A 14,433-nucleotide genomic window follows, 5' to 3' on the forward strand; every position below is an offset into this window, starting at 1 on the left:
AAGATAAAATAACCTCCCTACCACCTTGTTTTAGCAATAATTGTTTATATTTTTTGTGTGAGTGTTATGATAGGAAGGGTTATGGTTAGCTAAGTAGTTGGCTATTGCTAAAACATTATTTACCATATACTTCTGGAATTTTAATTCTTCTTTCCTGAAATGAGAAGGTGAGGGAGAATTTGTGATCAAGGAGTGATGTGGAGTAAGTAAACCAGAAATGATGTAGTAGAAATGAAACAGATCTAGGATTGATATTTTAGTGTGTAGTCTACAAGACTGGGCCCGTGCTCCTCAGCTCTTTCAAGGATGGTATGACTCTGACATGAATAAAGGCAAGAGTGTCATTACATGATATATTAAAGGGAATGTGGTGCCTACAAAGTTGAAGTGCCAGCTGGGAATGATTAAAGTTTGTGGTTTGCACCTACATGATGTTTTCTGGAAATCCCGTAATTTTATGGATTTAACTTCTCACAAGTCTTGAGTTGGTGCCCAGGTCCGATGTTTCCTAGGAACTTGCAAGCTGACAGGGAGTGAATTAAGAAAAACAGTAGGAAATGCTGAGGCCAGCACCACAGTTTGTCTTCTTCCCACAGATAATTGAGTGACTCTCCATCCTTTGCTTTCTTACTGGTGTACTTTCTTTTGATATTTGGATAGCCTGGCTTTGTTAAGAGAAACAAGAGAAAGCTAAACAAATGTTGTCTTAGCAGGAGACATGAATAGGACATTGCCATTGAAGACTTCTTTTTATATACTCCTGTATCTTGGAAGAGACACACCACGTGTGCCAGGACAAGGTTCTACTCACATACTCAATGGCTTGGAATCTAAGTTGTTGTCATGTTCAGTTTTGAAAAAGTCCTGCTTCTCAGGAAAAACGTACCTGTGGCTGCAGAGTGGTTTTAATCCTGCTTTCTGACATTGCATTTCCATTGGTGACTCCCTTCTCCTATTCCCCATTTTTTATATTGAGTATTTGGTTGGTCTTACAGAGTAAAGTAGTTTGTAGAAAAGGAGAAATTTAGCTCAGAAGGAACCTGATGGTTAGGGCAACCTCCTGGGATGAAGAACATCTAAATTTAAATAATTTTTTGAAAATGGCAATGTGAAAATGACTGCATCCTTGAAACAGAGTGATCTTCTTATGGCTAGCTATATTTTGCCCCAAACTGGTATTTTAGGGAGGAAGCTGCTTCATTTTATAAGGCATTACTGTGGGTGCAAGTGTCTGAATGTTAGAACTTACGTGGTCTTGAACATAAATGCCCTTGTTGTGGAGGTTTTAGTTGTGTAAAGGATTAGGTTGCTGTTGAATGGGAAACTTGAGGGTATTGGTGACATCTGATGTTGGTACCTGGAACTAATTTTGTGGATTTAGCTCCTGGTGTTTCTTAATTGACATTATATCTTAAAGCCCAGGAGTTGAAGTCTGTTGTATCTACGAGTCCTCATTATTTCATTATTAACGTTAAAAAGCTTTTGCTTCTTGTCATGTTAAAAGTGTAAATAGCTTACCTGAAAGATGATGCCATCTTAATATATCATACTTTTAAGATACCAGATTGCTGTCTTATTCATGTTTCATTTATTGAATAGGTTGGTATTGGTGTCTGTGGAATTCATGACTTACCAAACTGTTATCATTCGTTCATCATTTCTTGGAAGAATATATTTAAAAAGGACAATCTCATGATCTAATAATTTAGATCCAGATTTTTTTTTACTTGCTTACAGGAGTAAGTTTTTTTTCCCCATATTTAATAACATTTCTCAAAGAAAACATATAGAACTTATTTATAATAAGAGTTCACACTGTGTTTGTAATACTACTAATAAAATACTGGGATTTGACAGAGAGGTTTCAGGTGCTAGATTTATTAAGAGCTTGCTTTTTTTTGTTGTGTGTTTTTTTTTGTTTGGTTGGGGTTTTTTTAAGTAGTTTTGGAAGAAGGCCGTCTTGAATTTTATGAGGAGAAATTTGTTATAGTCAAGCCAAGATGTACTATCAGTGATGTAGTGTTAGAAATAGAACTACTAGCTAGAGTGCCCTACAGTATTTTTTTAGGAATTGAAGGGGTTGGCATTTTCAAAAAATATATAAGAAGTAACTAAATATCTGGGATTTTGTATGAAAATAAGTGTCTGAAGTTCTTTTATAACGGCTAAGGATTTACAGAAAAGATGTAGTGTGTCCCTCCTCCTCTCAAAACGTTTTAGTGCTCTTTAAATATCATCACTAAAAAAATGACATCAGAAAAGAGACACAGAGACCAATCCTGATGTTTGATTTGTTCTAACTTCAAAAGTAGGCAGCAGCTCCCATCTTCACTCAGCACCAGCTGACAGGTTTTGTATTTAAATTGCAGTTCATTCTGCTCACATGAATGAGTTAGACCATTATGTGTGTACCTTCATACATAATCACTCTCTTAATATAAGCAGTCCTATTAAATACTATATCAAAGAAATTTTTCCTCCCAAAATTGGAAGTACCACTATCTTGACAAAGGGTAGTGTTTCTAAATATAAATACTGTATCACATCTGGAATTTTTATGGTGGTGTGAGATAACTGTGCAGAGCCAGTTAATACAGAAATGAGTTGATATTCACACGTTTCGAGATAGCTTTTCAAAGCCCAGGGTAGCTTTTACACTGAACACTTAATTATGCTACCACTACTTTGGACTTATGGTGTGCCTTTCATCCCTGGATTTTCAAGCGTAGAAGCAACATTAGCCTCACAGCTCCATCTCATTGATGCAGGTAACAGTAATAAATCACTTTGAGGCTTGGTTTACTTACTTTTGTGAAGTAGGTAAATGGGCTTGACCGAAGTATAAAGACTTAAGCATCTGATCAAGAACTGCACACAGACCTGATTCTCAGCTTCAATCTGTATAACTTCATAATATATATTCTCAAAGAAAGATTTGGGCCCTTTGAAAGGCTGTCTGATTTTTATCTCTTCTTGTATTATCAAGCTATCTTCAGGGTATCTCTGCTTCTCCAGTACTGAACTTCCAATGTTAGGAAAATGTTTTTAGCTACGTACACATGCATTGATTTTGTCTGGTTTTTTTGTTAGTGGAAACATTTGTTAGAAAACAGAAACCTATTTAAGTAGTAAGCAAGTTGACATGTTGCCTGCTTAGACCACCAGAGCTGCCATGGTTAACAAGCAGTCCCAGTAGATTCATGCCTGGAAAATTGATGCATCTCCTAGCAGGACTTGACAAATGGTAACTTGTCATAATATTGACTCTCCCCTATTAAAAAGGAGGTTTTGTGTGAATAAATGGTCGTTAGGACCACACCTGAAAATTCAGAATTATTTAGTCCAATGATTTATCCAGCTTTCTCGGTTAAACTGTAGTGTTTTGCAATAGATATTTCTGGATAAATTGCATTGACTTGAGCTGATTTTGGTATCTTAATAGTAAATTTTTAGGTGTAATCCAAATAATGTGGGTGTACATTCTGGTACTATTTGGATATCCCGATGCCAGTGGAGTTGTGTAGTAAATGTCACTCTTAATGATATCCCCCACTCAGTGCCATTAGGATATAGATTAGCTGCACATTTTAAGAGATTTGAGTTGACAGAAAGGCTGAGAACAGTGCCTTTTCAGCATTTTGTCACTCCAGTTAGGAATTCTAAGGTATTATATAGTGACATTTTCTTGTGAAATTGTGGCTCAAATAAAGTGTTTGTCTTAGTTGGAATTGCATTGCAAATTGACCCTTTGTGCTCTTTTCAGTAGGAACAAACTGAAATGATATGCTGATGGGATGTAGTTATTTGGGGTGATTCTGTTTCCTGCTCTGGGGCATAAGATCAAAAAAACCAAGTTCTTCTCTGTAAGACTCCTCCTCAAAACAAAACCTCAAAAAGCCTCAAAACAAGGGAAAACCTCAGACACTAGAATACCCAGAGCATTTTGGTGTAAAATGAGGAGTTTAAGTACAATAGGTGGAAAAAGTGTGGTTCGAATCCAGTAACGTACTGAGGCAACCATATGAAAAAACATGTCTGTTGTAATCAAAGATTTTGGTCTGAGAGCTCATCTTTTTCTCTTCCTAAATCAACTCAGAAATTTGATACTATTTACTTTATTCAGAAATGCCATCAAAATTATTTTCAGGTAATTGTAACTCTTCAGCATGACACAATGAAGCCTGGTTTCATGAAAATATTTCAAGAAATACATTTATTTTTCAGAGATCACCTTCACTTGTATTTGCCAGTAAAAAAATGTATGCACTTGAGGCTTTGCTATAAAGTCTTGGTTTAGTGAAAGAAATAATTAATGGAGGTCTGAGAAATTACAGAAACATTAACTTGTAATACAACTATTTTCTCATAGCTAAATGTGTCACCCCCTGTCAAATTATTTCAGATTGTTCAAATAGTAGGAAATTGTGCAAGTAGATGAATATTTGTAGATCTCAGTAAATATTTGCCATTTCTCTTCCAGGTGAATCTTTGATCTGCATTTATTTTTCAGATGAGCAAGATGAGTAATACCAAAGTCTTAAAGCCTTCTGAGAGCAGGTTATATGTCTGGTCTGGTTTCCAGCCCTCTGCCGTATGCTAGAGATACTATACCCATATCTGCAGAAATTTGCATGCTTTTTTCCATTTTTAATGCAATTTACTTTAAAAAGTGCTGCCTTCAAATTATTTTGATTGAAAATCCTCACTTCTGTAGGGCTGTAGAGATCACAATTCAAATAAGGACGTACACAAATAGTAATATGAATTTTTAAAAGGTTTTAAGGGAATGAAGAAAGAACTGTCATTCTTACTCCAAAATTTTACTTTTTTCCTGGTTTGCATGATAATGCATTGTTTCTATGGGCTTGAGCATAGCTGTGGATGTTATAATTTTTATTGCTGAAATTTGTAAATGGATATGTATCTTTGTGCCATGTAGTGTTGTGTGTCAAATTGATAGGATCATATCAGTTCTTTAAATAAAAAAGAGAAAAGGAAAAATATGTAAATGCTGTCTAGATAAAAATTGTGATTCATGCTGTCTTTTATTCCGGTCTTTTCCTTCAACAGAAGGAAATAATAAGTGATTAGAGTTACTTATAATGATTTTGATTGAACAGTTATAGATATGGAGGATCTGTCTGGACACTGGGAACTCCAGAACAGAAGGAGAATGCCTTTCTCTGGGTGTTTAGTGACTGGATGTGGCACTTAGTGCCATGGTTTAGTTGACAATGTGGTGATCGGCCCAACATTTGACTCAGTGATCTTAGAGGTTTTTTCTGACCTAAATGACTCTGTGATTCTGTGTTCTTAACTGACAAATTCAGTTTTATCAGGTGGAATTCTTGTGGAGTTGTAACACAGAAATTTACTTTTGGCTATTTGAAGGGCGGCAATAATTTGCATGCCTGGAACATGAATGTAATTTGTCATTGGTTTATAGAGGGCCAGGCTTTGAATGGCTGTATGTGGCTTGAATCTTTTTGGTTCTGTCCATTGTAGAATAACAGAATGGTTTGGGTTGAAAGGGACCTTTGAACATCATCTAGTAACCCCCCTGTAATGATCAGGACATCTTCAACTAGATCAGATTTCTCGGGGCCCCGTCCAGCCTGATCTGAAACGTTTCCAGGATCTACCAGAGATCTACCACCTCTCTGGGCATTCCATTCCAGTGTTTCACCACCATCACTGTAAAATTTTCTTCCTTCTATCTACTCTCAATTTATACTCTTTCAGTTTAAAACCATTACCCTTGTTGTGTTTCTGAAGGCACTAATAAAAAGTCTATCTTCATCTTTCATATAAGCTTTTTGAAGAACTGAAAAGAAGCAATTAGGTCTGCCTGGAGCCTTCTCTTCTCCAGGCTGAACAACCCCAACTCTCTCAGCCTGTCTTCATAGGAGAGGTGTTTCATCCCTCTGATGGATTTTGTTACCCTCCTATCTGGACCTGCTCTAACAGGTCTATATTCTTCCTGTAGTGAAGACCCCAGAGCTGGACATAGTACTCCAAGTGGGGTCTCACCAGAATGGAGCAGAGGGGCAGAATTGCCTCCTCAAACTTGGTCATGCTTCTTTTGATGCAGCCCAGGATGCTGTTGGTTTTCTGGGCTGCAAGTGCACATTAATGGGTTATGTCCAGCTTTTTACCCACCAGTACCCCCAAGTCCTTCTCTGCAGGGCTCTCAATCCCTTCATCTCTCAGCCTGTATTGATACTGGGGGTTGCTTCAGCTAAGTGCAGGAATTTGCACAATCTGCAGATCTGCAGTCTGAATATGCAGATGCACTGAAAGATTGAGAGCAGTATAGTAATGACTGTAACTTTGGGATAAGAATCTTTCTCTTGGCATGTGTGGCCAGCACCCAAGTAATGCATTGACTCTGTTTATAATTATTTGAAAGAGTTAGATAGTTGTTCTTATAAGGCTGAGAACATAATTGCGTGACTAAAATCGGTATTATAATAAAAATATAGCCTTCACAGTTGTATGTATAAATGTGTGTGCATCCACAAACAGTGTTCATTGTATTCCAGGAAACATGGCATCTCTGTACACCAAGTATGGTTTTATGTCCCTTTTTCACATTAGAGTCAGTTAACATGTGACTGAAATTTTCAGGAGTACTAGTGACTGGATATATTGTCACAAGTCAAGTTATATTCAGTTATTATAGCATGAAACTGAAGAGAACACACGAATAGAAGCATGGAGTTTTTGACAGCATGCTTCATGTTCAAAGGCTAAGCAGCTCAAAAACAATTAGGAGAAAAATTAAAGGATGGAAAGAGTAGAAAAGAAAAAATGGTTAGCTCTACTATATACATATGAGAAAAATCACATTTTCAGTCTGATGCGAGGATTTTGATTAAAACCATCTAAGGACCACTGTAGAAACACTAATACTTGAAGGCGGTTTGGTTTTTTAAACACTATCCAATTTTTTTAGCAGATCCCTCTGTTTGAAGTTCAGAGATTCTTTTATATTAAACAGTAGGTGCCTAATTAGACTGGTTTAGAATTGGAGGAGTTTCAGTGTGAGCAAGAGGAAGCTTCAAAATGTTAAGCTATTCATTTTACTTTGTGTAATGTCTTAAAGCAGTAAATTTTGAAGATGGAACAATTTTTTTTTTTAGTCGAATCAATCCTCATGGTGAACAACCCTAGCATGAACATTAAAATGGAAAACATTGGAAATAACACATGTGAACATGTGTTATGTGCATTTATTTATAGCCTAATGATTTACTTTATCTTTTTTACATTACATGATAAGCAATCTTTTGTGATTAACTCATCTATTTTAATTAAATGTTTACATTTTTGTCAAGCTGAATCACATTTGTTTGTTGCTTATACAATGCCATTACAAAGTATGTTTGTAATAAAGACTTGTTTTATGAAGGCAGAATAACAAGCAGAGTAACTATTTCTTCACCAACTCTTTGGAGTGTCTGTGTACCACTGATGTTCAGAGTAGAATCATATATCAGAAGTAATACTTTGTGTTACTTTAGTGGAAATTGTTTTCTATTAGTATTTTATCATTTAAGACTGATTGCAGAATATAAAATCAAACCAAGAAAGCTTAGGTTTCTTAAATGTTGTTGAATCCTGCCCACAAATGATAAAGCAATCAGAGAATTTGTAGGATAAATCAGGTGGGCCTTTAGCCTATAGCAGAGCATATTTGAATTGAATTGAATTGAATTTGAAGCAGTTTGCTCAAGGCTGTGCCCAGGCAGGTGCTGAGGACCTTCATGGCCAGCCAGTGCTTCACCAGCCTCAGCCCCAGAGACTTTGTCTATACAGATTTTAAAGAGACTACTTATTCATTGAAAGTTAGAGGGCGTGAATTACATACCCTCTTCAGGATTTGTCTGATTTCTTCTGCTGAGCTATTAATGTCTGTTTTGTTACCCTTTGTAATAATTCAGTAAAATTAAGTTCTATGCCGTGATCAGGGAATGTGTTTCCTCCCCTTCGGTAGTAATATGCCTCTATCATGAATTCTGTATTTATAGATCAAAATATCACTCAGTTTGAAATATCATAGAATTTAATCAGCCTGAACTGAAGAGGATGAAAACCATTCAGAATTTTTTCTCTTGCTTTTTTTCTATTCTTTGGTTTGGAGCAGCATGACTTGAGTTTTCATTTAGAACTTTGGACTGCTACTTGAGTTCTGATAAAGTTCAAAGTTCTTATGAACTGAGAAGACTTCTTACCCTTACCATCAGATTTTTCTTTGATGTAAACTGTATATTGAAATAAAATCATTGAAATTTAATCAGATATGCTTGGGTTCCTTATCAGTGATTTAATGTGCTAGCATTGGTTCTATTTTCTTCATTGTTTACTTATCAATTGTATTTATTGTATCACTTCCTATGGTGCATATAAATGATTATTTTGATACATGAGTGTACTATGAACCAAAGTCCTAAATTCATACATCTGTAGGCGGAATTTGAGATGAGGCATTGTGGAAAAACCCCTATTTTATGAATGCTTCTTTAGATTTTTGGCCAGGACACACCAGCCAGGATGGGGCTGGAGCCTTCTTTTAACCAGATTCTGAGTTTTGAGTAGGAAGATATTCTTAGCTGATGGGATACCTTTTGCTTCCATGACTTCCTTCATTCAACAGGACAGTGCATGTTCCAGCTTGTGCTCATGGTCTGGTGCTAATTGGGATCAACAGGTGAAACTCCTTAGACTTAGGGATACTGTAGTTATTTCCACCTTATTATTTTTACTACCTACTCGTCAGTTTGATCTATCTGTACCAGAAAGAGTCATGCTGTAGTTGTTTCTGTTCATTATCTTTATTGAGTTAGTTCAGTGCCTTGTGCCAAGGGATCTCTCAGAAATACAAGGGTTTTTGTTCTTCTGCTTTGCAGTGTCTTGATTGATTTTTGTCTGTATTATTTACGATCTTCATAATTCATTTTTTCATTTCAAAGACAGTTTTTCATGTAGGACTTGTATTTCTCTATGCCAAGGCCTGTGGAGGAGCTTGTTGCTCTTCTTCCAGTTATCAGAAATAAGTTAGTGTGCTGAGCACTTAACAAAGCCCAATAAGTTCCTTTTCACACTATTGCCAGTTCAGCTGGCAGAACATTCTCTAGTTCAAAGAATTAATAGGAGATATTTGGTAGATACCTGAAAAATAGGAAGTATATGCGTTTTTCCACAGAAGTGTTTTTCATCTCTCTAGTATACAAGATGTATACTGTTCCCCACCTCCTTCAGAGATGAACATATTAAACATGGTCACACTTCCCTAAATGCTAACAAAAGTAAGCATATAATTTTTCTGCCTCTTGCTATTGTTGAAAATAGTTTTGGCCTTTCTTCTTGCCCTTGTAAGCAATTCATTATTTCGTTGAGGTGCAAAAGCAGGGTCCATACTACTCCTCCATGCCAGTTCTACTCCTGATTGAAAGAGATTAGGAAGGAGAAATATGTTTATTCATACAAGTATTATAAAAAGCATTTTAAAAGAATGGTAGGAACACTTGGAGGAAAAAAACATCCTAGTACAATTGTGTTTTAATGTCAGATGAGTGGAAATTTCTCTAGTAGACAATTACCTTTTAATGTTATTTTCCTTTTAGGAAACTTGATTTTTTTTTCAAGTTAATAAATAACTAAAAAATTAGGGAATGCAACAGAATTGAGGCAAGGAGGGAAAAGAGTTAGTGAATGTAAAAATAATTACAGAAATGTCTTAGGGTTTTATTAGTTCATGTATTTTAGCCTTTTCTGTGTTACTTGGAGAAGGTTAATATGCTGCTTAAGGACAAAAGAACAAGACTCCTCAGGTATATTGAAGAGGAATAGTATAAAGGGGAATATGAAAGAGACAGGCAGTCCCTCCCTCCAGAGCCTCTCTCTGTCTCTTGCCATTAGTCCTAGCTCATCCAGCTCATAGACTACAGACTGGGATCACTGAAGGTTGCTGGGTGTAAGCTTTTAAGCCTCATAAGCTACATGTGAAAAATTGTTGTTGCATGGGAATTATTGTTTATTAATGCATTAACTCTGAAAAATGCTAAGTAACTGTATTATCTCTTTTCTGTTATATGTGATTGTGTCTAAAAATAGTCCTTGAAAACCAAGTTTAGGTATTATTCTTTAGGAGCAATGTCGTATTTCTGCTTCTCAGCTCCTACTTATTGGAATATAGACACTTTATGATTTGTTTCCTTGTTACTTTTCTGAGTTTTTTGCTTGCAAAAATTTCTGTGTAGCTCTACAACACAGAGTGTTATCTGCAATCAGAAAAATGAGGATATCAGGTCAGTGTCAATGGTGCATCTTGGTCTATTTGTATGTGTACTACATATGAGATGTCAATGTGGTTCCTATGGCAAAGAATTAATTACATGTCAGAAAAAAATGCTCGTCTACTGCAACCAGTTTCCTCTGCTCTGTTCAGTTTTTAGAAAATGTAGCAAGAACAAAGGAGAAACTATAGAGTGGGACAATTTTTTCCTATCACTTGCCAAAAACTTACTGGCTTTTAAGAAACTGCTTTTTTTTAAATTATCTTTTTAATTTTATTTTTTATTTGTCTTCTGAGTTCCTTAATTTATACTTGAAGTGCTAACAAATAGACTGTTCTGAGCCAAGAAATCTAAGCCCATGAAATGAAGTCAAATCAAAGGGGTTATATACTGCCTTTCCCATTTTCCTAAGAAGATTATTCTCAGAGTTAATATTTATCTCATCAGTAGATGAAAAGGTAGGTAGGTGCACAATGTATTTTAAAGAAATTAAATTGTGTCTTTCTGTACAAGAATTTGTTTCTTCTTTTTGTTGCTAGAATTTTGCTGTTCTGATAAATACATTTTTAAAATTCAGGAAGAGGTAACATATTTTAAGAAAATATTGCAACATCCTTAATGAGAAAAATGCAACTGTATCCATTCCCCTCCCTTAAGGAATTAAAAAACCATCAGGCAGAAAAAGGACATATGGTTATATATGTTGAAAATACAAGATAAAGATCATCTTTTAAACTGAGGGAAGGAGAAAATGTGGCCGACACCTTATCATAGATGGGAAGAGGAAAAATGTTGAGAAACTTGTCCCTGTTCTGACTCGCTAGAACATATGACTCTGGTGACAGTGTGGAAGGAATTCAGTTTTATCTTCTATCCATCCTTCAGAGAATCCAAAGCCAGAGATGCATAAGGTTATAGGATGTACCGAGGTCATCCGACTTTTAAGAGCTTTGGAATTGAAGTTAGAATAAAGATCTTCTATCTTTGTTTAAATTAATTGCCCAATTTGCAAAATAGTTTACAGTACTCAGTCTGAGTCTTGCAAATAAATCTCTAACAAAAATCACTGAATTAATTTTGCCTGTGCTAGGAAAATTATTGTTCCATGTGTGAACTTTATTATATTTATATGTGGACTTCTGTAGTCATATAAAGGATCGTTTAAATAATGATTCTCTTTTTAAAGTAAACATAGAAGACAAATGTCATAAATCCTGTTCCTGTTAACAGTTTAAAAACTCTTCAGAAAACAACCTGCAGTAGTGTGCTTCAGCTATGATTAATATTAAGTACTAGATTTGCACAACTTTTCAGTAGCTGATCCAATTTCAATTCGAGACAGAATTAAAACAAAAGCAAGCCTAAATTGTGGAAATGTTGAATAATGCTTTCCTGCTTAGTTGTTTTGAAGAAGCTTAGCATGGGGTTTAAAATAAGTGGTTTTGTGCTATTAATATAAAATAATCTTCCATGCTGTAGAACAGGTTTCTGAAAAAGTTTAGGGTGTTTTCTGTAATACAGATAGCATATGCAGTGATTTACTCCTAAATATATATATACTCCTATATATATTTCATAACATCAGAGTATTTTACTCTGCCTAGTAATGTGGTAGAAAACTTGAACTCCTATATTTACAACTGGAAATAACAATAAGCATTTTCATCCATAGGAGAGTTTGGAAAGAGGTACTTAGAAACTAGCTGGGGTAGCTATTCCAGATGAAAAAGCATGCTCAGCCTGGGATTTGTTAATTTTTTTAAATTTGTTCATTTTTAATTTTGTATAATGAGATAAATTTTAGTGATGGATTCAGAGAGCATAAGAGGAAGTGTGGAAGAAAGGCCAAAGGATTCTGTTAGTATTTTCAAACATAAATGAAAGAGATTTGAATTCTAACTGGCCAGATAAACGAATGTGTTGAGAAACCTCAGATTCCACTGACCTTAACAGAAATTTGCATCATTTAGTGCCTTGGAACATCAAGCATTGAATTGAGGATCTAAACCCCCAGCTTTTAACAAGCATACTTGATTCTTCTAGTCATCATTCCTAAATTCAAGATAATTAATTTTGTTGTGTCTAGAATAAAAGAGAAGACAAGACTTCCTTTATACCATTTGATCACTTACAGTTATCCATTTTGTCCTTTTCTTCAAGTTTGCTGATCTTTTCAGGAGTTCATGATGAGTTTTAGGGGATGCTATTTGTCCATTTTCATGTATTCTGTATGGCTCTGAAAATGTGAGTCTGTATGAAAAGCATGTAGTGTTTGCCTTGTTCTTACATCAGAAGAATTTTTCCTTTTGTCCATTTTATGCTTGTTTCCAAAGGCTTAAAATGCAAGCTTTGTTTCTGCAATAATGGCTTAGTGTAGGCTTACATTGTTGATCCCCTCAGTAGATGCAATGTAATCCACTTTGGTAATGTGAATTTTTAAACAATCATCAGCCTTTGCTATTAACCCTTCTATACTAATGGTAATACCCGAGAAGAACTACAAAGGAATTTGGTGCTCAAGCTTAACATAAGACTTGAAGGACACTTAATGGCATTTACATTCCTTAGTCTACCCACAGTGAATTGCAGAGCTGATGTTGAACTTGATTGGTACTGTATTCAATATAAAATAGTTGATTGTGAAGTTGATGCTGAAATACAACTTTGCAAAGTATTTCTTTGGGAAAATATAAAAAAATCCTTGAAATGTCCTTTGCAATTAAATGGTACTTGAGGATTCTTCCGTCCCTTGCTTTTGTTTACTATTTAACTAGGTCAGTAGTATACTTTTCTCAAAATGCTTGGGGTTTTTTTCTTTAAACTAGATAACATTACCTGCTGAAAAAGGATATGTTAGAATTATTCAGTCATGTTTTTATTCATTAAGCTGTTGAAGAATTTTTTTTGTCTAAAGTAGGACAAGTATTTATGGCATTCTTCTTCCTTTTAATTAGTCCTGTTACATCTTAGCAGCAGATCAAAAAATTTTTTTTGCGACTTTTTTAAAATGTCATTTTGCTCCAAACCTATTGACTGTTCTCCTTATCTACCTCTGTTCTTTTTTGAGAAAATAAAAATTGACTTGATTGCAGTGTGTATGACTTTTATTACAAAAAGAACATGGACGATTGAATTTTGTGTCTTAACAATTGGAATTACTCCACTGTGTTTCAATAGTCCCACTGCAGAGATCTATCAAAGTTAATCTGTGTTTACTGTCTCCCTTTGGAGTATTTTGGATATCTCTTGTGTGGCAGTAAGATGAAGAGCTCTCTTCTGTTTCAATCCACTGTGTGGAAACTACTCCATGTTTAATGAGACCAAGGTTTTATGAGGAATCACTGAAGGATTATTAACAATGTCAGTAACTTAGCCAACATCGTCTCTGCAAAATTAGTAACTCAGTTTTGTGAGTTGATATCACAATCAAAAAAACCCCTACCTGGTTTTGTTTAACATTGCAGTTTAGTATGTTTTTTTGTGTTTTGAAAGGTAAATGCAAGAGATTAGGACCAGTGCAAGAGGGAGACTAATTAATCAATAAACATAAACTTACATAGTGCAGACTTTTACTGTGGTCTTACAGCATAGCAGCTCAAAACAACATGCACCTTCAAAAAATTTTAAGAAAAAGCATTATTGTAGTGTTTTTAGAAATGAGTATAAAATCTTACCATGGACAATGCCAACCTGAGCAGCTCTGGTCTTACAGTACCTGAAACAAGCTGGACAATTGAGAAGACACATAGGATATCCTAGGAATAAGGCTTCTTGTCTCACCAGACTGCTCCAAAAAGGACAGTCATTATAAAAAAAACAATCAAGGAACCTGCAATAGAGTTAACTAATAGGTTTTATTTTACAGTGATGGGAATGGAACAGCTGAAGGTGGAAAAAGGGAGGTTTGTAAAATTTTTTCCATAAAACAGGATTATTCACTAGTTGGAGATTACTGCCTGGGTAAGCAACAAATTTTTGTCCTTTCATAACTACGTCTACATGAAGTGACTTGACTATTTGCTACTTGCAGTCATAGAAAACTCAAGTTCCATTACAGAACTGGGTAGGATTAGTTGTTTAGAAGTTCTGGTATTGTTAGTTGCTTTACAGATATTTTTGAGAACCAGTGTAAAAT

General features: G+C 35.3%; 1 protein-coding gene and 1 long non-coding RNA gene across 2 annotated transcripts in view; one reads left to right on the plus strand and one right to left on the minus strand.

Moving 5' to 3' along the window:
* The window catches only part of SLIT2 (slit guidance ligand 2), a 263,385-nt gene that overhangs the window by 44,661 nt on the left and 204,291 nt on the right, over positions 1-14,433 (plus strand).
* LOC116444044 lies at positions 7,215-12,558 on the minus strand. Its single transcript, XR_004240188.1, has 2 exons — positions 12,431-12,558; positions 7,215-9,444 (listed from the first exon to the last, which is right to left on the minus strand). It is a non-coding gene; the product is annotated as an uncharacterized LOC116444044 (long non-coding RNA).

The sequence above is a fragment of the Corvus moneduloides genome, chromosome 5 (genome assembly GCF_009650955.1).
Source record: "Corvus moneduloides isolate bCorMon1 chromosome 5, bCorMon1.pri, whole genome shotgun sequence".
NCBI lineage: Eukaryota > Metazoa > Chordata > Aves > Passeriformes > Corvidae > Corvus > Corvus moneduloides.